Source organism: Topomyia yanbarensis, chromosome 2 (genome assembly GCF_030247195.1).
Source record: "Topomyia yanbarensis strain Yona2022 chromosome 2, ASM3024719v1, whole genome shotgun sequence".
Classification (NCBI taxonomy): Eukaryota; Metazoa; Arthropoda; class Insecta; order Diptera; family Culicidae; genus Topomyia; species Topomyia yanbarensis.
Genome location: NC_080671.1, coordinates 47,461,793 through 47,486,523, shown reverse-complemented (window position 1 = coordinate 47,486,523; position 24,731 = coordinate 47,461,793). Strand labels below are relative to the sequence as shown.

The window sequence follows — 24,731 nt, the reverse complement described above, 5'->3', positions numbered from 1 at the left end:
TAGAATTTTTATTTTTGATGCTAAATGTGTTCAAGGTGCATGAAACGTCGAGATTTGATGCAAACTCGAAAAAAAATTTGACTACAATTCACTTTTTTGGATTTTGGCACATTTTTGCCTTTCTCATATAGAAAGGTTATGCAATCACTCTGAAAAACGTCAACCTAATCCTAATAACCTAATTTTTCGACTCGTTTAGGGTTTCTGGATTTTAACAGGGGCGTAGTTGATGGTTTACGGAGAGGGGTTACACCCCCCTCTACTGTTCGCGCCCCTCCTTTAAAAATCTCCTTAAATCACCCGTCAGACCACCACCCCATCCAGCCCTCATACCCCTCCCTTTCAACCCCATCATCTTTAAACCACCACTATATCACAAAGCATACCAATTTAAGCTGGGGAGTCGTTCGTTCATGGGACTTTCGCCCTCTTCACATACCCAGCCCCGCATGACAAAATGAGTTAGCAAGCAGATAACATTGATCTAATGCTGATTAGGCTAATGGAGTATAATATTTTTTTGTTTCAAGTGTTTCACCGTCGACACGTAGCTCATCAAGTTCGTGGCTGGCATGCCATTGTGTATAAGTGCAAAGTGTACTAAGAATGTAATGGACATTTCCACGATTATGTTGAACATAAAAAGCCTCCGTGCCATAGTCTAGAGAAATGAGAAAGGCACAATTGCACCGCTAGGTGGATTAAAACAGGTTTTTAATATAGACGTTACATAGCAAGAGAATATGGAATTTGTTAATTTTATGAATAATGTCTCAAGCTTCTTCTGATTTGAGAAGCATTGCATTAATCTCGTTTTTGACAAAAACTTGAATCTAGAAAGCCAAAGATATGGATCATTCCACGCGAAGTAATCAAGGCACGTGTAATCGACCTTCATGGATTTGAACCAAATTTGGTGGAATTGTTCATCTAGGGCCAATATATAAAAACCAAATTTTTGTGTCATTTGAACCACCCCTCGAGTCATGGGAGCACCCTCCGTTTTGACAACTTGTCAAAACCCTTGATTTTCTTTCGATCATATCTCCCGTACTATTGACTCTAGAATCATACCCCTAGATGGCTTTTGAAGAAAATTATTCAAGGAGTCTAGAAAAAATAATAATTTTTGGCGGCACTGCTCCCAACTATGCGATTTTTTTAGTTGAATATTAAAAATTAATTTTTCTCTCAATACATATATTTTAATTTTGAAAATTCGAATGCCATCGTGTTCCTCCGACATTTTTACATAAGAAACACTTATAATCTCAATATAATTTGAGCGGATCTTGAGATACATCGTTTTGAAGGGAAAAATCGCATTTTTTCTAGACTCCTTTAATGATTTTCTTCAAAGGCCATCTAGCAGTTTGATTCTAGAGTCAATAGAACCAGAGATATTATCAAAAGAAAATCAAGGGTTTTGACAATTTGTTCAAACGGGGGGTGCTCCCATGACCCGAGGAGTGGTTCAATTGACACAAAAATTTGGGTTTTTATATATTGGCCCTAGATGAACAATTCCACCAAATTTGGTTCAAATCCGTGAAGGTCGATTTCAAGTTTGCATCTTTTTTGATCACTTCGCGTGGAATGACCCATATAAGTCATATTTTTCATATCACCGATCAAAAATTTCTTTAATTGATCCTGTGGTTTAATTTGTAATGTGCAATATGTAACGTTTGATAATATTACAACCGGTTTATGACCTACACCTGCGCCAATCATATTAGAATCGCATAAACACGGAATAAAATCCATTCTTAAATTCATGAAAACAAGATCACAATTTCGTGAACTGAAGGATTTACGAAAACCGTGATCAAGTTCCTGAAATTATGAATAACAAACCTCGTGTTCATGAAATGTGTGTGTTTCCAAAAAACTAGTTCGCGTCGAATATATACACGGCGTTACATTCGTGTGCTTCGTAGAGTTACCGTGTTTGTTCCCTGGACATGTTTAATTTTTGTTGTGATCCTTGTTCACAATTTGGGAAAACACAGTCGACAGTTAAACGATGATCATGATTGCAGGAATTTATTCAAGATTTTTCGGATTTCTCTGATTTCTCATCAAGTTACCGTGATATTTTATTCATGAACTTGCTAGTGGAATTTTCTATCAGATTAGCGAGATTTATGTTCATGATTGGAAAATCTTAGTCCCGATTTTCGAAATTAATATTTCGTGGTATTTTAGTCATGAGTAGAGTGATTCATACTCGTGATTTCAGGATACTAGTCACGATTTTTGTGTGAGTAATGTGGTTTATATTCATGACTTCAGGATCTTTGTTACGGTTTCCCTAATTTCTATTCACGTTATCGTGATAATTTAGTCACGTGTAGAGTGATTTATGTTCATGATTTCAGGATCTCAGTTACGATTTTTGATATTTTTGTCACGTATAGTATGAATATGTTCTTGAGTTTAGGATCTTAGTCAAGATTTTTGTAATTTATTTGCACATTATCATGATATTTAATTCTAGAGTTTACTTTCGAATTTGACACCTGGATTGATGTGACTGATGTTCATGACATTAGCAGTTTTATTCTGATATTCGTAATTTTCTCTTCGCCTTATTGCGATCTGTTATTTTTGTTATTATCGGTTTTTGTACTCGGAGTATCGCAACAATATAAAAGGAACGTAAATGTGTGACTAATAAGCGGGATCTTGTTCCATGAACTATATCACGAACACCATTTTTGGCTCTATAATGTATTTTTGGTGCTCAGTGCAGTTTTCTTTTTCTGTCGATTCATCACTCTGAACCTTATCAAATGAATAACGATGTTCTAGTTCCTAACAGTTTTCTGATATCTATTGCTCGTACCTCTTGCTGGTCGTAACAGGTGTTCAATAAAAAATGAGAATTTTCAGTCATATAATTAAAAAAAAATCAGCAACTTCAGTATTTTCTATTAAAAACATAATGTTTATTCTTCAAAAAAACGTCAATGAATATTGCAGAAGGGGCCCTGGTCAGCCTTACGACGCAACTTAGTCGCGATGCTCTCACAAGAGCCCTGAACGGTACTGACGTCCATCTTCCGGATACAATTCCGGATCCTGGTGGTCAACTGCTTCGTATCCTTGGCCCTCCAATTATTTGTGTACACAAGGGCACTGAGGGAGCCGAAAAAATCCTCAATGGGACGGCACTGGGGCATGTTGGTTGGGCTCCTTTCTTTTGGCACGTACGGAATCTTTTTCTGTTCAAGATATTCCAGCGTCTTCTTGGCATAATGGGAAGACGCCCTGTCCGGCCAGAAAACGTACTTCCCATCCGCATGATGCTCCTTTAAGATCGGCAGAACAACTTTCTCAAGACGCTCCTCCTGGTACACTTGTTGATTGATGGCCAGGCCACTCGGCTTGAAACACGACTTTGAAATCCCTCTGTCCGATATGGCGATGTACAGCATAACTGTACCAAATTCATCCTTAAACTTTTATTTTATTTCGGAGGATACGGCCGACTTGTCGCTGGAATAGTTTCGTGTAATTTCCTGGAATGTGGGTCTTCGAGATCGGAAAGTAACTTTCGTCTTCCAGCACGAACTACGTCCCGCGGTATTCTTCGTCATCCACCAGCACTGCGATTTCACGATCGCTATCTGCTCGTCCGTGTACTCGGAGGAACGATTTTTGCTTCCGACAGATGATGTCCTCCATCTTGAGGGTTCGGTGAATCAAGGTATGGGAGCAGTGATATTTTCGGCCGGCGTCACACAAACTCGTTCCGTCCTTGTTGTCGAACAGCTTACTCCTTCTTCATCGTCATTATTTTCGCCGGACGGCCGCTACCGTTCTTTTGCTCCACGTTCAGGGATGACAGGATCCGGTAAACTGTACCACCGGGCACGTTTTCGTCTCGAAAGGTGCCTACCGTAAACTTTTTTCCACGATGACCATGCGTTTCGTAAAACCGTACAACACGCTCGCGGAGTGCTTGCTGTTTCGACGCCATCTTCGATTGAACTGACAGCATCTGAGCGAAAAGAAATATGCCACTCATTTCTAGGGAGTTCAGAGAGCGATTCTCTTGGAGAGACAAAAATTACGCTCTTTACTTTAATTACAGAAAGATATTGAAATCATTCTCATTTTTATTGAACATCCTTTATATATGACATTTTATGGAATAGTGCATGGAACAAAAATGATTCTACAAATAATATTCTAAATTTTGTGAAATAGTTCCCGTAAAAATTTCATGACCATGTGACATGAAATTGAAAATGATTAGGAATATCTTCTAAATACCATAATCACGCAAGATAGATCCTAAGTACTAGGAATAATAAACTAGTTCACGAACCCATGAATGATATTTCATGATTTTTTTAAAAATATTTTACGTGCATGAATGGTCAGTCGTGTTCATGAATACATGAAAAATATTTTATAATTTCTTAAACTATTTTACGAGCACTTACAGTTTATGAATACATAAATAATATTCTATGATTTCGTGAAATATTTCGCGAACGCGAATGGTAAATCGTGACTAGTATAATAGGGACCATGAACCAGTTCACGAATACATGAATAATATTTCATGATTGCGTGAACTATTCCACGACCACGAATGGTAAGTCGGGACTATTATACTAGGAATCATGAACTAGCTTGAGCTTGTGCGACCACCTCTGGCTGCTACTCCGTTATCGATCTGAACTAGCTGAAGTTGCACAGGGAATAAGTAGATAATTATGCTTGGGGGTAATGAAACATCTTTCAATGTGTAACTCCTGGTAATCCGAAGGTGTTTATTGATCAATACCGGCGCCGGCCCGGCCCGAACGTAGATCGCGAAAGGAAAGGGAAGGAATGGTTAGTCCGATACTTGCTTTTGCTAGAAGCCATATATACTACTGGGCACTCCACAAGTATCACGGAAAGAGGATATTTGTTAGTAAGTATGGAAGTTGGATTCTACTTCTTATTTACCGATGCCAGAGAGGTGACTCCACTATCTGGACTAGATATCGATCCATCAACTCATGGACCGGGGACCAACGGCTTTCACCTCAGAAAAATCTCAACGACCTCGGCTGGAATTGAATCCAGCCCAACTGGAATGAGTAGCGGCCACGCTTACCACTCAACCTCCGGTGCCGTGACTACTGTACTAGAAATCATGAACCAGTTCACACATACGAGTATAATATTTTACGATTTCGTGAACTATTTCACGAACACGAATGGTAAATCGTGGCTATTATAGTAGGAATCATGAACCAGTGCACGAATACTTGAAAAATACTGTATGATTTCGTGAAATGTTTCACGAGCGCGAATGGTAAATATTTCCACTAAGAAAAGCGTTAAGCGGGCGTTACTGAAGCGACATGTTCAATTATAAAAGCCATGATTTTTGTTCATGGTCCTGTTCGTAACGTAAAAACGTGGTTGTTCCAGAATTCATGGCACTTTATTCACGATTTTGGGAACATTTTTTTACGTGCATGGACAATAGAAATTAGGTGTCTTCCACAAAGTTGTAGAACAGATATTTTTCAGTGATTCTTCCGAAGATCCCGATATTCTATCTCTCTTCTATGAAAAGTTAGTGTTGACACCCTCTATGCGGTCACAGGTGGATCTAATTTTTTTTAACCAAGACATAACTGGTACCATGTACTACAATTTTTTCTGACCATAATATTCAGCTAATTCTAACCACAACGGATCCGATAGAAACACTGAGCAAATCGGGGATATACAAAATATCATGTTCACATTGTGATAAAGTTTATATTGGACAAACCAGGAGAACATTGGAAATTCGATTCAAAGTGCATATTGCGGAAATAGCAAAAGCTTCTAGAGAATATGATAAAGATTTACCATTCCACTTCAAATCCAAGGTAGCGGAACACGCTTTTTCAGAAAAACATAACTTAACTATAGAAGATATTAAAATTCAGCGTCCAGTCTCTAATCCATGGAAATTAGACGTAGCTGAAAGCCTGGAAATTAGGGGTACTATGAAGAAAGAGTAAATAAATCGAAATTCTCGTCGTAAATTCGACTATCATCAAATGGAGTCAATGTCAAATATATCAAAACCCTGATTATTTTGAAAGGTGGTGTCTTCGGGAAATTTATAAATGAAGGCCAGAGTTTCTGGATGGTAGAAAGTATAACTCGCAATTACCCCACCAGGCGGCGCTAGTGCTAATGCGAATATTCAACACATGTTAAAATAATTCTATATCTCAACATCGTGATTAGATAGAGTAGTACTGTCTCGTAGTTGCTCGAGAGGTCGAGGACTACCCAACGGTAACAGGTTAATTTGGAATACTCTCACTATGCGGCGCTAGTGAGCGTACAAGCTTTCAATATATGGTAGGTCTTGATAAATCTCAAAAGTCTAATAACTTGGAAAAATGGTGTTTTCGGCAAAGTTCTCGAGGAGGTCAAAGGCTACTAGATTATGAATAGATTAAACTGGAATGGACCCGCCAGACGGCGCTAGTGAGCATTTTCTTTCAAAGCATGTATCTCGAGATCATTATCATTTGGAAGGATGGTGTCTTTGGCAATATTCATAGACAGGTCGAGCTCTGTCTGAGCATTGCCCAACGCTAACAGATTAGTTTAGAATACTCTCACTAAGCTACGCTAGTGAGCGTTCATGCTTTCAGCATGTGGAAGATTGTGATATATCTCAAATGTCTAATGATTGCGCTTTTGGCAAAGTTCTTGAAGAGCTCAAGGACTACTCGATCATGGATAGATCAAATTGGAAGGTTACTATAGTGAGCCGTTATATATTATATTCTGTATCTCGAGATCATAATAATTTGCAACGGTAATGTCTTCGGCAATATTCATCGGCAGGTCGAGTTCTGCCTTACGGTAAACAGATTAGTTTAGAACTCACCCATTAGGCGGCACTAAGGAGGATAAAACTTACAGAATATTGTAGATCTTTTTTAAAGTCTGGTAATTACTAGGTTACGCGAGTATGCACGTGTTCTGGATGACACTAGTAAGCACGTATTTTTTCCAATTTCATCATTTCAATATTAAGACAGTTTAGAAAGTTGGTGTCTTCAACAAAATTATTTGATAGGTGAAGGACTACCCAATGGTGACCGATTAGTTTGGTATTCTCTAAATATGCGGTGTCAGTGGGCGTGGAAGCTTTCAGCATATGGTAGATTATGAATTATCTCAGAAGTCTAATAAATTAGAGAGATTGTGTTTTCGGAAAAGTTTTTGAAGAAGAATAAGCGCTACTCGATTATGAATCGATTATTTACTGCTCTATTTCTTGTTAATTTTATTGAAATTTCTGAAGTAGCCTCAAAACGGATAAGAGGATAAATTCATCAACTCATTCTCTGGCGCATTATGAGAGTATACAAAACCAATCTGCCATCATTAGACAGCTTTAGAACTACCGATGAATTTCACTGAAGAAAGCTTTCTTCTAAACTGTCATGATTTTGAGGTGCTAAAATTCGCAACCAATTTTTTTCTCTCTGATGGCACCTAGTAACTGAAATCCACGTTAATCTGATAACACCATTTTCATAAATTATCAAACTTTCGACTTAAGCTACTACGTAGTAGAAGTTGTATTCTCCCCAGCAATGAGTGAGTTCTGAACTAATCTGATCACAGTAAGATAAAACTCAACCTGTCGATGAATTTTGCCAAAGATCCCGAGAAATAAAAATTGAAAAACAGCTTGCTCACTAGCGCCGCCTGGCGGATCTATTCCTATTCAGTCTGTCTATAATCGAGCAGCCCTTGATTTCCTCAAGAACTTTGCCGAAAACACCATCTTTCTAAGTTACACTCTTGAGATGTATCATAATTTACCAGGTCCTAAAAGCTTCTGCGCTCAGTAGCGCCGCATAGTGAGAGTATTCTAAACTAATCGTTGGGTAGCTCTCGACCTCTCAAGCAACTTTGTTGAATATACCACCCTTCTAAACTGCCTTTATGTTGAGATGCAGAAATTGAAAGAAAAAATGCGTCCTCACTAGTGTCACCTAGCGGGTTAATCCAAAATATTTTTTACATTGTCAAACAGCACTTGTCCCCTTGGAGAACTTTATCAAAAACAGCGTTTTCCTAAATTATCGAACTTTAGAAATATATCTATAATTTTAAGAAAGTTGCATTCTCATTAGCGACACCCAGTTGGCAAGTTTAGAACTAATTTATTATCCTTAAGATAAAGCTCGACCTGGCTATGAATATTGCCAAAGACACCACTCTTCCAAATGATCATGATGTCGAGATACAGGATATGAAAAATAATGCTCACTAGCGCCAACTGGCGGATCCATTCAACTTTAATCTATCCATAATCGAGTAGCCTTTGACCTCCTCAGGAACTTTGATGAAAATACCATCTTTCTAAGTTATAAAACCTTTGAGATATATCATTATCTACTTCATGCTGAAAGTATTATTTTTCTGGGCAGTCTAAGGTACGTGCTAGTGCTGATGTCTACTGTCGTGAAATGAGATTGGAACAATGTCACTCACTAGGTAGACACTGTACTGTAATTCAAGCATAAATCTTCGCGATTATGTGTGGGGTACAATCGGCCCTTCAACAGAGCTTGTCCGGTAAAGTTATAAACTTCTGCTCCGATAGTCAGGCTGCAATCAAGGTCTTTAGCACAGACAAATCACAGTCCAAGCTAGTGATCGCCAGCCGAACCCAAATCGAAGAACTAAACATTGTCAACACTATCTACGTTCTCTGGGTGCCCGGACATTCCAGTATTACTGGAATTGAATGGGCTGACGAATTGGCCAGGCCAGGTTCAGCGATTGACTTCGTAGGTCCTGAACCCGCCCTGCCAATTTCGTCAAGTTGGATAAGAGAAAAAATATAGTCCCGGGCTTCGTCCAAGCACTGCAATTATTGGAGAAATCTACAAACTTGTCGCCAAACAACGGCGCACAGTGGCGGGTCTTCAAACAAAAGTCGGACAAAACCTCAAATGTTACCTAATTTGGCTGAAAATCACAATTTAAGCTAATTTTGAGGTGCTGAACTCATTTTTGATATCAAAAGTCGTAAAATATTAAATGCATTTTTCCATACAGTGTCATTGAACCTTTCTTATAGCTATGATCCCGTTTTCACGATAGATTTTCCGTTACTGTTCACCAATGTCAGCAATATCATAAAAATGAAGATCACTACTTTAAATGCATTGTATAACGTGTTGGTTTACTGTAGATTGTCTAATTATATTAAACAAAACACCATGCGCCTCCATGTCAGCAACAAAGCTTCAAAATCTCCTTAAAACTTTTTGCGCACCTAGGCGCAGAACGAGATCATGATATTCGAAAAGAAGAGGTTATTTCCCATAGAATGTATACTATGTGACCGTTCCGAAATGATTCCGAAATTTGTACAGAATACATTAGCGAAAAAAAGTATTTTTGATCTGACCACCTCAAACATATTTAAACTAAAAAGTCATAGTTCCATGCAAATTTACCAAATGTATTTTATTCACTAACCAAGTTCTTTCATTCCTCTATACAATGAAACTAATTGTGCTAAAATCGGACCAAAATCAAAAGAGCAATATGCATTTGAAGTGAACAGAGCAATGGTGGTTTCGGAAATGAAAATCATTAAAAAATCCGGACTTTGTTACGTTTAAACTGTTCTTATCCAATGATCATAAAATTTTGAATATACATCATTCAATACTTGAGAAATTTAGGAAAAATATAAAATATCAATATTTCAAAAATAAATTTTTGAGGTTTTGGCCAGCCTCCAGCCACTGTGCGGCGTTTCTAGAGCAACCGTGCCCAGTGATTTCAAAAAATCTTCTACATTTTTCGAAACTCCATTGCGCAGCATGCCGCAGAGCTTTAACTATTCAGCACGCTGAGTCTTTTTCATGTGATCTTTGTGAATCCGACTACGGGACCTCATATCATCTGATATGTAACTGCCCAGCAATAGCGCAATCGCGTTTTCACATTTTTTGGCAATCCGTACATAGACTACACCATCTTTAGACGACTGAAACTCAGAGATACAGCTTTAGGCTTACTCGCAGGCGAGTTGAACTACTTGTGAGTTTAACTTACCTGCTGTTTGTTTTTGTTTATGTGCTGTTATTTTTCCCACCCTTCCAATTCTGCTTCCTCCCTGCTCCTTCTCCTTTCCCTCCGCTCAGGAAATGCTGAAAAGACACCGCAAGGCACAAATCCCCGACTACATACGAGGAATATGTCATTTGAGCCAATATATTCTGATTCCTGATGATCAGAAAAATCGCATGTGTGTCAACAAAGGACATCATTTATATAGTAAAGGACATCTGTATGGTTTGTATTTGACTGAATGGTATGGTATGTATGATTTCCGCAATTGACCCTCGAGTTAGTTAGTAGCAAAAATACGTATCTGCAAATATAGAATACTTGAAGAGAGAAAAAAAACGAAAGTACTTAATCTAAACACCGCAAGTCATAGAATATCCAAACGCACCCGTGCCCCGATGAAGGATCACCGACTGAGATAATTCGAGTAAACCCACAAAAGCCCAAATACTCTCAACGAGCTCATTCTTTTGCAAAATCACTACACAGTGCTCTCAATCATCCTGTTCATGGTAGCAGTAAGCCGCCCCAAAAATACGGAGTAAAAAAAAGAAAGCACAAAAGACCTGCTCTAATGAAGTTAATAGAGTCAATTGATTACCTCATTAAGGAGCCACACCAACTCGTCATTCAGAAGGTAGGCACTCGCCTAAGAGCACGGGGGGCTTTCCCATCAATCAGAAGGTGGTGGGACGCCGCGCGACTCCGACCAGGCCTGAAGCATGTACCTCACCCTAGGCGTGTAACGTAGACACCAGACGAGTAAGTGCGAAGCTCGTAGCCATCAGAGACGAAGAAAAAAGTGCTAAATAATATGGGAAAGATAAATATTTACACGCTATCTAGCACGTACTTGAGGCTCAAGAAACAAACCGGAGAGAGAGGGCCATGCCGTGGTCTTTTCACGCGCGCTTATAGAGGTACTGAAGTGTGGGCCCACCCCACTTCGGGAATTCGACCAACCTCAGCCACCAGGCCGGGCCAGGTCTCGGCTGCAGTCTTGCTTGGAGCAATTTGCCCCAGTTCGGTTGCTAGGAAGGTTCTACCCGGTGGCGAGCGGATTGGGTGTACCGGGGGCGAGAGAATTCGCTTCCAGTGAGTTGCATTTTTTTCTCCCCAAGGCAAATAGGTTAGCAGTGGGCTATACAGTAAAGACACCTCCGAGCGGTGATTTCTTCGCTTGTTCCACTACTGGTCTGGTCTGCGGGTCAGTAACGCATGGGGACGGGAAGCCCTTGAAGCTTTTTCTTCATGTGGCTTACGGGGTGAGTGAGGTGAGCGCAAGTAGCAAGTGGTCTTGAGATTGGTGAAAATTGTGGGCACATACGACGTGTGGTGGCTTGTTGACTCCAAGTAGGCCTAGCCTTCAGGGTCGAAACGAACAGGTTGAAAAATATTGAAAATTGTATTGCCACAACCGAGTAGATCCCTGTCCAACGCCAACGGCAGCAGACCGCGAACACCAATTTGAAGGTGATTATTTCTCAGGTACCGGTTGTACAATTATCGAAAATTAAATAATTGACGTTTTTACCTGTTTGCAGGCGTGATTAGTGTCTGGTAGAAAGTGACATAATGAGATTGTAATCTGTATGGTTGCTGAAACTTTACAGAAACTTGACTAGAATTGAAATAAATCACATTTAGCGGTGAGTTCTACCACTTTACCCTTAATCGAATGATTTCATTCAACGTGCTGGCTACTAAACTAGTCAAGATGATATCATCATTCACCGTAGATACAGCAATTTAGCTGAATGAAATTTCGCACACTTCTCTTCCCTGTAGCAGCAACCCTCCCGGACAACCCACGGCATTGAAAACGGCTAGTTCATAGCTCGTTAGGCCGGCTACAACCCATTGCACACATACCTCCACACACACACACATGTGCGCGCTCAGAAAAGTGATAAATCATCCTAAATAATAATAACGATAATTCTCATCGTTTTGTTGATCGTTAGGAAATAAAATTGTAACTTCTCGCCATTCACTCTCCCCCTTCGCTGGTGCCGCCTCTCGACCGAATGCTCGTTCGAACCCGACGTGAAGCATCACCGCCAAGAAGATAAAAACCGGAAAGAAATTGGATGAATACAAGCGAAATTGAGATGCTATCTTACCTCGTGTTGCTGCCCTTCAGAAAACAGCGGGAAAAACTCAAGCTTTCTCCCAACACCCCTCCCGGACTCTTCCACTCGCCGAAGAACAATTATGAGCCACAATCAGTGAATTAGCAATTTAGTTCGTTTTTCCAGTGCTGCTTCCAACCCAGATGATGATGTGTGAACAAAACTGTATCCGGACACGCGTGAAGTGCGCTCAACTAGCAGATCATTGTCGCTTCCTGCTCTAGTCCATAGTGATCTCCCTCGGAGACGGCGGTACTGGCGCTGGCCAGGTTTCAAATCCGACCGACTGTGATGATGACTAAACATAATTATCATCCAAGACTGGTCCCCGATCGGTGCTCCGGAAAGTAACGAGGCAAAACGTTTAAAAGTTTTCACAAAACTTCGAATCATCGTCGCTCACCCCACATGCACGCGCGCTGGCTTGCTGATGGATATTGGGTGTGAGTCATCGCCACCAAGCGCCTGCCGCCCTGACCACCCGACCACCCGTTCCTCCATTCATCACGGATCGTACGTTCGTTATCCACCGGCAACACGTTCCGACCCCCGTCAGTCCCGTTCGATGCTATCCAATTAGGAAAATGATTGGTCATGATTCGTGCGTCTCCAGGACCGCCCCTTCCCCGGGCTCAGCGCTGTCCCGGAGCAAGTCGTCCGTTGTGTCCTTGGTTTGATAGCTGATTAGAAGTAGAACTGACTGTTTCTGGCTTGAGTGAAGGTGGTTTATAGTAGTCGGACGCGGAAGCTGTTCGAACTGGCCGGATAAACTGTATTAGAGTTTCGTAGTAGAGTTCTTCGATGCAGCCAGTGATGTCAGCATGGATAGCCAATGCAATACAATAAGCAATCATGAGTGTTTGAGTCGGATAAGCATTATAAGTCAGATTACAGGCTTTAGTTATGTTGGAAATAGTATGTTAACTAATATAATAACTAGTTTTTGAATCGGATCGATATAGAAGAGAACATATTTAAACTCTCATTCGTAAAATTCTGCGTGAACGATTAGGTCCCCCTATCCTAAATGGTTTAGTGCCGAATTAACTGTAAATGAATGTTCTGAGGACGTGCTTCTATACGATATATTTTATATTAGTTATGAGCTTAATAGCTTTGTATTCAGTTCCTACTTGGTGACAAAACGAATGAAATTTATCGAAGAGTGTCTGTTCTACAATTTAGAAGCGGTTCGAAGCAGCGTCTGCCCCAGAATAGGTGGATGACAGAGAAATGTCGAGGAACCGACAACTATATTCAAGGTGGCTAACAATCGCAACCCTGGTAAGATGACATGCTGGATATTCAACCGACGACCCAAAAACCAGTTCTGGTAGTATTAATCCACCAAACAGGTCACCTCCAATTTTATACACTGAGACAATTAATGCATAGGTTTTGTACAGACAATTTCCGTAAATTTTTGTACATCATTCGTAGTCCTATGGGAACGTTATATTACATTTGTTACTAAAAGACTGTATAGGATTCGCATATACCATTCGACTCAGCTCGACAAATTGGGGCAATGTCTGTATGTATGTGTGTATGTATATATGTGCACTAATGTCATGCAATTATCTCAGCGACGGCTGAACCGATCTTAACGAAACTAGTTTCAAATGGAAGCCCTAACATGACAATTTGACACAATTATTTTTATTTTTGAATACGTTGTTTACTTTCTGAGATATGGCTGATTTTGTCAAAACACGACATGTTTTTCACAAATATCTTTCAAACAAAGCAACTAATTCACTCTGCAGAATTAGTGAAAGCCTATAATAGTACCTTTCTAGCAAGCTATAGATTGTCAAAATCCCTGAACGAACGGCGGAGATATTAAACATTTTAGATTTTTATTCCTCAAATACCAATTTTCAATAACTAAAAATGAGACCGTTGCATAAAGACCATGATTGACTGGTGTTTTAGGGATAGTACTAAACCGAGTTTTAACATCGGGGTATAAAAATACGTCTACCTGATTCAAGAAATTCGATTTGTGTGAAATTACTTAATAATGAATGCACATGTTTTCAAAAAATTATACGTAAAGTCACTACACAGCTAAAGAGCAAACGTTTTCCAAAGCTAAAGTGTTTGACCCTTGCATTAGGCATTGCAATCAACCGTGAGTTTGATGTTTGATAGTAAATGTAATGCACAAATCGTCATAAAATCCTCCTAGTAATGCAGGTCCGTAAGCAGAAAATCTCAAGGGAGGTTTGATTTTTTTTTTCGTTTCTCATATATAGGGTAAGGTGGGGCAAATCCTTCCGTTGGGTAAACCCGACCCCTCTCTGTTATCGCGATTCGGAAGCACTACGCTATCTAATATCAATGTTGTCGTGTAGAGCATCGAAAATAATCATAATGGTGGTATAACAGAATTTTATTAGTTTACATTGAGATGCTCAAACGACAATAAGTGTGTTTTTACAACTTTTGATTTGATTTTTGTGCATCATTGGCTACAGGATATTTCTGATTGCTAAAGTGATTGCATAAAAAATGTAAGTGAATTTAGATTCTTTTATTAAAGTATCACAAGGTGCATAGATGAATTTAGTCCAACTTTTTTCATAATTTTTTTAATTGCATCGCAATGAAAAATGGCGCGGTGGGGCAAATCCGACCTCTAAATAGTGGGGTAAATCCGACCGCTTTTTTTGCTAAGAAAATGTTTATCAAATCGAAATATATTTTTATTGTTACTATTTATTATTTTTTTGGACAATGGTTCATAATTACAAACGAAAGACACAAAAACGTGATGAATATAGTATTCGTCGAGCAATTGCTCCGATGCAAGGGGGAATATCTCTACGTGCTACTGATCGTTATTTTGACATTCCAAGATTGACATGAATTCCATTTTCTTCATGTTACAATTCAATAACAACATTTATTGAATTGTCATCGAAAAACTTTAAAATTTGGGTAATATCTGTACTAAATCAACCAAAAACATAGGCGGTCGGGTTTACCCCACCATTTTTTAAAACAGCAAAAATAAACGTTTTTGTAAAACTCTTGCATCTCAAAATTTTTCCAAGATACATACATAAAGTTGCCTAGAAGTTTAACCTTTAATTTGGTATATAAAACGACTTGCTCCGATGTAAAGTGAGCATTTTACAGCCAAAACCATTTACTAGGTCGAATTTGCCCCACCTTTCCCTACACAGTATTTTTACAGTGTCAAACTGGAGCATCGTGCTAGTTTTTTTGTAAGCTTATTTTACGTTTTTTAAAGTGTTATTCTCGACATACTGTTTCCGTTCAACATTAATCGTACCCGGAAGTACCCGTATTCCTGCAAGGCATTGGAGTTTGTACCGAATTTGCGATCGTTTTCTGCGATTTATTGCTGTTTTTATCCGGTCAGTTTGGATTGTTTTTGGTGCCACATCGACCGCTAGCACCAGCCACTGCCACTTGTTTCGTCGTTCTGTGAAGTGCGTAACTGTCATATCTTCTGGTTTGCGAACGCAACACAAAACAAATATGGATAAAAAAGAATGTGGTGAGTGTCATCACGACATGAATGATTTGGAACCAGTACGCTGCGGCCTATTTGAAATCCCTTTCCACGCCAGCCAAAATTGTTGTGGTTTCAATCCTCGTTCTTGTAAGGATGTTTTTGCCCAAGGCAAGGCCGTATTTATTTGTACAAGATGCAGGGGCGAGCTAAATGGCAGAAGCATTCGTGAGTACATTACTGATCTAAATCGAAACAATATATCTCCAAGTGCAAGCACCGACGATATCAGTAAACAAATACAACAACTATCTGGACGGCGCCGGTGGTTGAGTGGTAAGCGTGACCGCCACTCATTCCAGTTGGCCTGGGTTCAATTCCAGCCGAGGTCGTTGAGATTTTTCTAAGGTGAAAAAATCTGTGGTCACGTCTTCCTTCGGAAGGGAAGTAAAGCCGTTGGTCCCCCGGTCCATGAAATTGGTGGTGGATCGATATTCTAGTCCAGATAGTGGAATCACCTCTCTGGCGTCGGTAATGAAGAAGTATATTCAAAATCTATACATACTCTACTAACAAAAATATCCTCCTCCCGTGATACTTGTGGAGTGCGCAGTGGTATATACGGCCTCTAACAAAAGCAAGTATCGGACTAACATTCCTTCCCTTTCCTTCCGCGATATACGTTCGGGCGTGGCCGGCGGCGGTATTGATCAGAAACACTTTAGGATTACCAGGAGTTGTACATTGAAAGATGTTTCGCTAATCCCAAGCATAATTATCTGATTCCCTGTGCAACTTCAGCTAGTCCCGATCGATAACGGAGTAGCAGCCAGGGGTGGTCGCACAAGCTCAAGCTCAAGCTCTCGAGCGACTTTGCTGAAGACATTATCCTTATTGTCATCATTTGGAGATACACTATGGTTTTTTTTACACGGTTTTTTTACACGGCTTTTTTTACACGGTTTTCGCAATTAGTACGGTTTTTTTTGCACGGTTTTCGCAATTAACACGGTTTTTCGCAAAAATATTCTAAGTCCTTTTAAAGGCAAAAGACTTAGACGATTTCTCAACAATTTTTTTTGCACGGGTTTCGCAAAAATGTTCTAAGTCCTTTTGGAGGCAAAAAACTTAGACGATTTTTGATCATTTTTTTTTTGCGCGGATTTCGCAATCAACACGGTTTTAGCAAAAATCCTTATGAAGGCAAAAGACTTAGACGGTTTTTGACGAAGTTTTTTTTGCACGGATTTTGAAATTTACACGGTTTCTGCTTTTCCATTTTGAATGCGAAGAATTTCGAAGATTTTTGGAAAAGTGGAAGTGATTACTTTTGGAACAGTTAACGAGTAGATGCCAAATGTTCATGTCTGAGGCCATTTAGAAAACCAAGATGGCGACTTCTGGTTCAGTGGAATTCTCTGAAACCCCATCAATATGGCTATTTTTGGAACGGGATTGATGAGTGGACGTCAGATATCGATGTTTAAGGCCATTTTAAAAACCAAGAAGGCGACTTCCGGTTCAGTGGAATTCTCTATAACCCAATCAGCATGCATATTTTCAGAGCGGGCCTAATAGAGCGCATGATAGAGATCAGTGTCAGAGGCCATTTGGAAAACCAAGATGGCGACTTCAGGTTCATTGGAATTCTCTAAAATCGAATCAATATGGGTATTTTTGGAATGGAATTGACGAATAGACGCTAGATATCGATGTCTGGTGCCATATTGAAATTCAAGATGGCGACTTCCGGTTCTGTGGAATTCTCCAAAGCCACATCAATATGAGTATTTTTGGAACGGGATTGACGAGTAGGTGCCAAATATCAATGTCTGAGACCATTTCGAAAATCAAGATGGCTACTTCGGTTTAGTAAAATTTTCAATTACCACAACAATGTGAGAATTTTTGTAATAGCGTTAATGAATAGATACCGGATGTCAATTCCGGAAGTCATGTTTTCATCTAAGATGGTGACTTCTATTTTAGTGCCAAGACGATGTTTTAAATATAAAGACACGCGGCGAGAAAAACAGTAAATTTGGCTGCACGGTTTTACAAATTATTTGTCTGCTAGTTTTGGCAACCAGGAATATTGTGTAAACAGCGAGTGACTTGTAGTTTTAATGAATGCTTGGCGAATTCTTTTTTTGAAATATTTCCCACAATACTCAATCATGTAACTTGGAAACGCATTGATTTACGTTACTGAGCCTGTCTACATGTTTTTCGTTGCACTAGAAAAAATGTATCGAGGATGCAGGATGCAGACATGCATTTCTTTTCATTTCAATCTCGATACTCCCCACGCATTACTTCCTAAATCCGCCATATTTGTTTACATTGCTAGTTTGGAACCGTTGTTTTGGGTTCGATTGGAACTTTTGGCTTCAGTCTTCGCGCTTCTCTATAAGCATCATCTCTGCTTTAGTGTACATCTCATTCATCTTAAGGGGGCGTCTGGTGTAGTGGGCAAAAAATCGACTTCTTTTTTATCCGTTTAATTGTTAGTATTGAACCTCTAGAATAGTCTCCCGCAATCTCGGTGACCACGCTGAACTTCTTTTGTTTTAAACAGTCATGCATTCCTCGCGCGTATTTGCTGTGACACACGCAGATTTCAATCTATCGGCAACAATTTTCTAAAGACTGACAGCGATAAAAATACAGTGTGAACAACACACTTTAAACTACTTCCACCCAAATTTTTAAGAGAAAATACCAAATGGATTGTTTTCCACGTAATTTTTTCCGTGATGCAATTTGATATGGAGTATCCTTTAATAGCGTTTTTTCGAAACCGCGTTTTTCAAATTGGTGAACACGATAACTCAAAAACTAATCAAAGAATTGACTTGATTTTTTTATGAAAATGCACAATATGTGTAGCCTGTCGGTGAACCACAGAAAACAGAATGAAAAAATTGTTCTCTCTATTATTTTGAAGAAAAGTGCACGAACTTTACAGAAAAATATGAGATTTTTCGGTTCACATGAAGCCATTTTCCTAAACTCGAACTTTTTTTTGGGTTCATCGAGTAACTACAAGTCTAAGCTTTACAAATTTTACTTAATTTCCTGTGTCAAACAATTTTATCAAGAGTCATCGTGTTAGCCGCGGCGCTCATCGACGTGGAAATGGTTGGACGTCTACTCTTGGAACGCTCGTATGTGTGGCTCTGCGTGGCTGCCGACCCTATTCTGCGCGGCGTGTGACGTGAGACGACTAATCTCACCTCACTCTACGTGACTTCACCCAATTCTGAAGAGTCACTTCGGGTGACGTGAGACTCCCATTTAACCGCAATGAGGAATATCACCTCACCCGAGTCGATTCTCAGAATCGGGTGAGAAAAGTCACGTAAAGTGAGGTGAGTTTCGTCGTCTCACGTCACACGCCGCGCAGAATAAGGCCGTGCAAATATTTTTTTCGTACAGAATAAACGTACAAATTTAAAGCTTAACATTACATAAAAGATGCATTGTTTCCTTGCCTTCAAAATCGTAAAACAAAATAACTTTCGGTTTGAGCACTTTACACCAGACGCCCCCTTAATAATACAGCGAAGACCTGATTTTATTATTTCCCCCTGATGATGTCAGCTTTTTGATTCGACTTTGAGTCTCGCATGAAGATTCGCTCGATGAGCTCTAGCAGACGAACCAACTCAAATTCGAGTAAATCCATTCATGAGCACATTTTTCTTATCTTATAAATGCAAAATATACAAAAATAAATGTATCTTTTTGTTTTACGCTGGATATTTATACTAAATAATCAGAACCATCTTGGGTGTTACAATGACGTCAGACCTCTGGCAACTGCATATTTGTCAATCCAGTTCCAAAACACTCCATGTTGTGAGTTATACAGAATATCGCTAAGCCGATAGTCTCAATGTTGTATTTCAAAATGGCCTCAGACATTGATCTCTATCATGCGCTCATTAGGCCCGCTCGGAAAATATGCATACTGATTGGGTTTTTGAAAATTCTGTTAGACCGGAAGTCGTCATCTTGGTATTCCAAATGGCCTCAGGCATCGATATTTGGTGCCTACTCGTTAACACTGTACCGAAAACAACCATATTGTTAAAGTGCGGGATAAAAGGAAACCTCAAGATCCGACATTTCCACTTTTCCAAAAACCTAAGGAATTGGAAAAAGCAAAAACCGTGCTACTTGCATAATCCGTGCAAAAAAAACCTGTTCAAAAATCGTCTAAGTCTTTTGCCTTCAAAAGGACTTAGAACATTTTTGATAAAACTCCGAAATCATCCCTTTTCCGAAATCGTCTAAGTCTTTTGCATTGAATGTAACGCGGTTTTTTTGCACGATTTTCGGAATTAACGCGGTTTTTTTTTGCACGGTTTTCTGAATTAACACGGTTTTTTTTACACGGATTTCGCAATTAACGCGGTTTTTTTTGCACGGTTTTTTTTTACACGGTACGTATCCCCCGTGTAAAAAAAACCTTAGTGTACTGAAATAAAAAGATGTATGCTCACTAGCGCCGTCTAGCGGGTGATATCCAATTTAATCATTACATTATCAAACAGCCTTTGTCGTCCTCATTTCCATTATTCACATCACATCATTTCCCTAAATTATTAAACTTTCGTGGCAAAACATCACCTAACATTCACTGAAAGTTGTATTCTCCCGAGCTGCTGAATTCTGAAATTATCTATTCACCTTCGAACAGCACTCGACCCGCTGATGAATATTGCCGAAGACACCACACTTCTAAATTATCAAGATCTCGAGATATAGAATTTGAGAAATAGTGCATGTTCACTAGCTGCGCCTGGCGGATATATTTCAGTTTGATTTGCCCGTAATCGTGTAGCCGTTGATCTCCCCTATAACTTTGCCGAAAACACCATCTTTCTATGTTACTAAACTTTTGAGATGTATCATATTCTATAATGTACTTTTAGTTGGTACGCTTACTAGTGCACCATAGCACAGAGAACAGACATCCATGATCGAACAAAAATATTTAAATAAACGTGTGTAAACATTTGATTTAACATACGACAAACACCAGCGCCGCCAAACCAACTTATCCCAATTATATGTCGAATCCATTCCAGAACCGGTTCGAAATCCTGAATGGATTCAGTATGGAATCTTGCTCAAAGAAAACAACCGATTCCGACTCTATCTGTTCATGCATTTGGGCTGGAATTCATGCTGGAAGTCCGAACCGGTTCCGGACTAGTTTGACTGGGTAGAGGAATAACCGCTGTCAATTCAGTCGAACTCAGCCACAAAAAAAAACATGACGACAGTAGCGCACCTGGTTTGGATATCCCAACTACCTTCGAAACCGTTGGAGATTTTTACACAAGTTGAATGCTGAAGATGGACGTCTGTTCTCTGTGACCATAGTGAGAGTATCTCAACCTAATCTATCACCATCTGGTAGTCTTTGATTATTCGAGCCTATTTACTGAAGACAGTGCCCCTCTAAATATTCTCGTTATTGAGATAAAGAATGATTTTGACATTAATTGAACATTTGCATTCGTACTAGCGCCGCCTGATGGGACAATTCTAATTTATTATTTCCACTATCCAGAAACTCTTGACTTTCGGACAAATCTTCTTGAGACACCACCCTTTCAAATAATCAGTGTTTCGAAATATTCCATGTTAAACCTGTTAGTCACGTTCACGACGAGAGGTTCGATTTAATTACTCTTTTTTAAAGTACCCCTGGCAGCATAGTTCTCAATTAATTGGTTATCCAATCACTCTAAATTGTAGGTCTAAATAAGCACAACAACATTGCCAAAGAAAGTATGGCACTAAATGTTAACGCAGACGAAATATTCAACCACAGCCCCAATTAGTCAAAATCCCATAAGCTATGTGATTCATATTACGCGGGTACTGCGCAGTAGAAACAAGTTTTTTGCAAAGTTCTTCGGCGACAAGTTTTTTGCTTGCGTTCTATCAAGCCACCATTTGCCGATTTTATTACATTCTTCATTTCCTCTTCACTTAATACTAATGAACTGTAGGGAAAAACTGAGAGCCGGCTCCGCATTTGCATGATCACTGTCATATAAAATCTTCCTGCATAATTTCTAATTTGACTTCGAACGAATTCTCCGACATTTTGCAACTGAAAACCGCTACAAGAAATCGATGATGACGTTAATGATTTCCGAGGTGTTAAATTACACTCTGCATCAATGAGCTTTTATTCTCAAGTAATAAGATTATCTAAAACGCCGATCAGCCATGCTGGTTTTAAAAACGACTGCTAACAATATTGTTTACTAGTTACTAGTGATGAAACATACGTCTCGATATATGATTGGATTTCAGTTTACACAATAAGTTGTTTGCTGTCATTTTTCACAACAATTCCAGTTTATTATAAAAATAAAAAAAAAATTCTGAAAAATCATTTGGCATCCCTGCGCGAACACAAATATTTCATGTGTTTGCACTCTTGAAAATTCATGAAGTTCAAACAGCACATTTTTTTTCCCATGGCGATTTGTTTGACGTACACGCCAGTTTGACTACATTTGACAAACAGTGTACTGATCCATCAAACTTGTTTTATTATGTTTGACAAACAATATTAGGCGTACCGTTCGGTAACGCATCAATGCAAATATTTGATGAAAAAAGTTTGTTAAACAGTTGATCTCGTGTACTGGCTTTGTCAAATTTGTTGGTCAAACACGTTTATTTGATCAAATTTTGCTTCATCAAATATTTTACGTTATGACAAACAGTGTATTGGTAGCTTTACAAGCTCATGGTTATGTCGGATTCTTATTATGATGAGTTGTAGTAAGCCTACAAACTAAACCCAAACCTCCTCGTCCTTTCTCCCAATCCTCATCCTTCCGGGGCCTCCGCTGGGTGTTACTTCATGAAGTATTGTGCTCTTGCTCTTTTTATTTTGTGTTAATCATTCGTTTTTTCATTGATGCTGTTTCTTGCTTGCTGCGTAACCTTCGTAGTATAACTGATCTGCTCAGATTAGCTGCATATACCGACACATGCTGTGACGCGAACTGATTCAGAGATGCCCAATATTACGACATACTAGATCACAGGTATTCTTATCCTTCTTGGCGATACTCGTTCGTAATTAACTACTATCTTGTGCTGAGAGTTTCCCGGTGGCGGAATTTCTCCCGATACCGATGCCCGTTATCGCGAACCGAACTTTGCTGTGTAACTGATCTACTCACAACTGTTGTTAATATCGAAACTTGTCGAAACGTGAACCGATCCAGCGATGCCGACCAACTTGACTTACTTTCTTTTACAACCACCCTACAGGGCCATCTTAAGACTAAACGAGGCCCCTGGACACTCTTAAGCTAGGGGCCCCCTATAATTGAACAGGTATAAACAGCTGTAATAGTAGGATGATCAAAAAAATCCCAGCTTTACGGAACCATGTCCACTCCATGCCACCCTGAGACTCTTTTCAAAATTTGACCCAATTCATTGTTCAAATTATTTAAAAAAAGGGATTCAAAGTATACGGATAACAAAGACGTTTTCAGATTTCCACAAGCACGGGTCGTTGCCAAATTGTCCAAATATCGTCAAAAACGAAAGATGAACTGAGTACATCTTGAAAGGTTATTTGTTTTTCTGGCCGATCTGCCCGATGGTGGCAAACGACCTAACACACTATATGCGGTTGGACGAATTCGAACTAGGGTTCGTAGTACCGACCCATTTTGACGAGAACCGTTACTGCCGTACTGAAGCCCCCAGTACCGGTACTCGAATATTTTTTTCAAAAGATTCGAGAAACGCTTCAAAGTAAAATTGAATGCTCAAGTTGATGTCTCATTGCAGCAGAGGTTATTTTTCGAATGTGGCACCTTCTTTTATATTGAGATCTAGGTCACTTTGAATGCAATAACTGCAAAGCGGTGCGACTTTCGTCAACTTCAACTTCAGAAGGGAGAACGCACATCTGTGCACGTTGGTCACATTTCCTCTCGGCATTATCGCTTTGCTGTAAATTGGTTTCGACTTTTATGCAGATCATGCTTTATGAGGCTTTTAATTTCCTGTAAACTATTGTATTGCTATTATTGCTGACATTTCCGATCACAAAAACTACGAATCGAAGCAGTTCGCAAACTTTAAAATTGTAAGTTACTAAATCGCTGTTCGTTCTTCTATAAATCAAGATTTATGCGCAAACCAAATACAGACATGACGAGCCTTATTACGCGACATCCCGTGAATAATTGGAACCAATCAGAATGTCGCTAATAAAAAAATTAAAATACATGTTTACTCTTATGTTAGCTGTGAATACTTTGAAATTTAGTAGAAGATAGTTGAAATTTTATTTCGACCAAATAGTGCAGGAATTTATACAAATCGTTCAGTAGAACGGGAGTTAGTAATATTTAATTCCCCACAAAGGCATAAGCTGAACAATTTATCTAGAAGATACTTAAATATAATTTGCTGACCGATATTTGGAAACGGATCCCGCTATAAAATCTAAATATTTTTCATTAAAAATTTTGTATGGTACCGAAAATACCGGTACTGGCTTTTGTTCAGTACCGGTATTACGATACCACCCACTGAGACGTCCAAAAAATTGTTTCAAAATCGTTCAACACGGGTTGAACGATGGACGTTCGTTGAACGGTTATTTGGACGTTGTCCAAATTGGTCCAACGAACGTCCTTCATTGGACGATTCTGAAACCAACCGTTCTTAGAGGGCAATAATGGGTCGGTATTCCCGGGATTTTCGGTACCGGTATTACCACAACCCTAGTTCGAACTCAGGTGAGCTGCATACAATGAAATGGACTTACCAACTACGGTATAGTATTCCCATACGGTGGCGGTGTTATCTGACCTTCATAGTTGGAAGGCGTTGTTTGAGGAAAAAGGATGCTTCCATCAAGAAGAAGGAATGTTGGGGTAGGGTGTCATAAACGTCGATTATTGGAATGTTATGTAGTGTAG

General features: G+C 39.4%; 1 protein-coding gene across 6 annotated transcripts in view; it reads right to left on the bottom strand.

Annotated features, from left to right (window-relative positions):
• The window catches only part of LOC131684436 (LIM domain transcription factor LMO4), a 1,051,444-nt gene that overhangs the window by 670,399 nt on the left and 356,314 nt on the right, over positions 1 to 24,731 (bottom strand). The window lies entirely within an intron of this gene.